At 37.8% G+C, this 3,867-nt stretch overlaps 1 protein-coding gene across 1 annotated transcript in view; it reads left to right on the top strand.

Annotated features, from left to right (window-relative positions):
- The window catches only part of Cep128 (centrosomal protein 128), a 253,260-nt gene that overhangs the window by 46,181 nt on the left and 203,212 nt on the right, over positions 1 to 3,867 (top strand). The gene's annotated exons all lie outside the window — the stretch shown is intronic.

Below are 3,867 nucleotides of genomic sequence, written 5' to 3' on the forward strand. Positions count from 1 at the left end.
GTGAAAAAACTTCTCAGTAAGAGCAGATCCCAGTTGTTAAGTCTTTCAACTGTGACCTGTGCGATTTGATTACTTTTATTTTTATTTAATTTTTAATTTAATTTTATTTTTTGGTACTGGGGATCAAACTCAGGACCTTGTGCTTGCCAGGCAGGTGCTTAAACAGCTGAGCTATCTCTCTGGCCCCCTAAATTTTTATTTTTATAAAGAAATAGCTTTATTGGTATATACTGGAAAGTAAAGTAGCTACAAATATTTACAGTACAAAATTGGATAGTTACTACATGAAATACCCAATGCAATATCCTAAAATAATCATGATTAAACAGTTTTCTCCGTATAGCAATGTATAACTCAAGAGGGGACAAATAGAAGATGGCCGGATGGTAAGCAGGAGAGAAAGAGGCTGTATGGGAGTTGCTGTCTAGACAGGATATAGCAGTGTGAGGAAGACAAGAAGGAGAGAGTGGGTCCCCTAGTCCTAGGCAGGATCTAAAGCAAGAATTGAAGACTATGGTGAGAGTGAAGAGAAAGCGGTCACTGAGTTTAGGAGGTAGCTGGTTGCACCTTCTCCCTGAGATGGGACTCACTGTGTGAGAGGAGCAATTCAAACTTGCGGACACTCAGTGACCGCTGGTAACCCCAGTAGGCCTCCACAGAGAGATGTAGCAGTGGAGGGGAGAGGAGATGTGCAGGACTGTACTGGCTGGCACTGAGTGCTGAAGGTTCCACAGTTCTGTGCAAGAGATTGGTTGGCTGGGGGCCATCTTGGAGATGGGTCAGCTGAGCTCAGAACTCAGAGTGGCTGCCAGTTCCGTGTAGTGGCTCCTACCTGGGCTTAGGCCCATGGAAGTTGCACTGATGGCTGCAGGCTGAAAAGTCTGGTCTCAGCCACAAGGCACACTGAGATGATCCAGTTTGCTGCCTAAAAGCAACTGTTGCCTTGCTGAAATAAATCAACATGGATCGAGGTTTTTTTCCTCTGTACATTGTCTACCAGTGACAGCAGAGATATACCTGCAAGTGGACTTTTTTTCTTTTGTATTCCTGTATTATTTTTTGTTGTTGTTCTTGTGGTATTGTTTTTGTTTTTTGTTATCTTTTTATTTTTTTCTCCCTCATTGCTTGATCTTGTTTTTATATAAGTATAAATGTGGATTCTAGCCTCTTTGTGGTTGTGCTGTTGTTCTCTCCTTTGTTTTCTCTTTTCCTTTAGTCTTCTGCAGTTTCCCAAAGTTAGCATGATCCTCCTTTGTCCTCCAGCCTTACGTCTAATCTCTTCCTCTCCTTCCACTTGTCTACTTTTTCCCTAACTTATTTTAAATTTGATCCCCTAAGGGCCAAATTGATATATTAAGGACTTGTATATTGCATATAATATTCTGGTTTTCAATTTTGTTATATAATACAAAGCTAGTTCATACAATTAAAGGTAGCAAATTAGTGGTTACAGTTTGTCATTTTCTAGTCTGTGTTTGATGCTATTGTCCTTCTGATGGTATCATTATAGCCAAAAGGGACAAAACTGTTCTAAGCAGCTGTTCTTCCTGGTATTCCAAAACTGAGATTGATGAAGGGTCACAGAAAATACTTTGGCACAGTGCCAAGGAATCAAGGGCTGGGCCAGACAGGCAGCAACTTCTCATCTTGAAAAAATTGCAGATGGAGGTTCTTGTAATAGACTCAAAATCCAAAAATCAGCTACATCGGGAAGGTATGTCAGAGAAATAGACATTTCCTAAGTCTTCTAAGTACTAGCAGTAAAGCAACCCCTCATAGACAGTTTATAAGCATCACTCCACAAATTAAACTAGAAAAAAGAAAAGGAAGTGAAAAGATACTTAAACATCATATAACCCCAGACTTCTAGTTCACAAAAGGTAAACCCAGGGAGCAAAGAAGTGGGGCAATCTGAAAGCCACCCACATGGCCTCTGAAGTATTAATAACAAAGCAATTGAATGAGGCTTTAGAAAAAAATCAAATTGGAAATAGTTTCTCAGATAAGTACAAAGATGGTGTCCACATTGAAAACCATGCTTAGTGACTTTCGATTCAAAAACTAGAGGAGTTTAAGAAAATTATGGAAGCTATGAATGTTCAGCATAGGAAAGAAATGGATTCTGTAAGGCAGATTCCAGCAGCTATCCAGGAGAATAAGAATTCCATCGAACATATATGCAACAGATAAGCAAATATAAAGACAGGATCTTTGATACAGAGGATAGGCTTGTGGGGAACTATAATAAAATGAAGGTTTCATAAAAGTAGCAGGGGACCATGAAAAAAATTAATATAGCAGCTGTTACATGAGCCAAAGAAGCCAGGGAGATAAGAACAAGTGCAAGGGCCTGAGTTCAATCACTGGTTTTGCCAAAAAAAACCAACAACAACAATAAAAAAAAGGATTGATTGGAGTATCTATCTATCTATCTATCTAGATATATATCTATATATCTCTATCTCTATCTCTATCTATATATATCTGTTATAGCATGGCTGAAAACTTTTTTAATAGAGAAAAGGAATTTGACAAGAGTTAAGTGAGGCATATAGAATTCTAATTAGCTATGATCAAAAAGTATCTCCAGCCAGGCATATCATAGTCAAGATTTCACAAATTCAGCATAAGGATAGATCTTAAAAGCTGCTAGGGAAAAGAAAATAGTCCTCTGTAAAGGACAGCCCATCAGAGCCACAGCTGACTTCTGAACAGGAACCCTCAAATGAAGGAGAGCTTGGAGTGAAGTATTTGAAGCTCTAAAGCAAAAGAGCTTTCAACCCACATTGATGTACCCTAAAAAGTATCTTTCAAAGCATATGGAGAAATAAGATACTTGCATGACAAAGAATATCTGGGGAAATTTATGATCACCAAAGCAGCACTCCAAAGTTTTTTAAGGACATTATAGAAAGAGATGAGGGCTACAACTCCATGAACTCCAATAGAGGGCAAGACAAACAAGTAATCCACTGCCTCCGTCCTAGGCAGATGGAGGAGGAAACAGGGGGAGTCAACAATAAGAAAATAACATGACAAACATGAGTGAATATATTTTAGTTATAACAATCAATATTAAAGATCTCAATTCAGTAATGAAAAAACACACACCTAGCTGAATGGATCAAGAAGCAGGATCCAACAATGCGCTGCATACAAGACACATTTAACTCAAAAAGAAATTCAGAGACTGAAACTTAAAGGATGGAAAATAGTATGCCGTATGAGAGGAATCCAGAAAAAAGCAGTGGTACCTATGCTCTTTGTAGACAAAGTGAATTTCGAGCCAATACTGATTAAGAAATTAAATAAGGTCACTATAACCTTGTAAAGGGAATAATCCAAGAGAAAGAGACAACTATCATAAATATGTAGGTATCAATACCAGTGCATCCAATTATATAAAACAAATATTAACAAGCATGAAAAATTAAATAAGCACTAATACAGTTGTATTGGGTGATCTTAATGCCCCAATGTTACAAAAAGGTAGATGGACTAGACAAAAAATCAGTAGTGCAATATTAGAACTGAACTAGACTTTTGAACAAATGGACTTAGGAATGGATGAAAAGATGTGGCATTTTTATGCAATGAAGTACTTAAGTGTAAAATGGAGACTTATAGGGAAATGGATGCAACTGAAGACCACACTCATAAGTGAGATGAATGAGGTGCACAAGTGTAAGCATATTGGGTCAGGGAGATAGCAAACATATTGTCTCCCCAGAGAAACTGAAAGAGTAAATGTTTTATAATTCGCGGAGGTAGCCTGGCTTAGAAATGTTTTATAGCTTTCTATCCAGAAATCTTTTGAAAAACTTCATTGAAGTATAATTGACATACAGTAAGTGGCTCATTTAAAAT

This window comes from Octodon degus, unplaced genomic scaffold (assembly GCF_000260255.1).
Source record: "Octodon degus isolate 3935 unplaced genomic scaffold, OctDeg1.0 scaffold00007, whole genome shotgun sequence".
NCBI lineage: Eukaryota > Metazoa > Chordata > Mammalia > Rodentia > Octodontidae > Octodon > Octodon degus.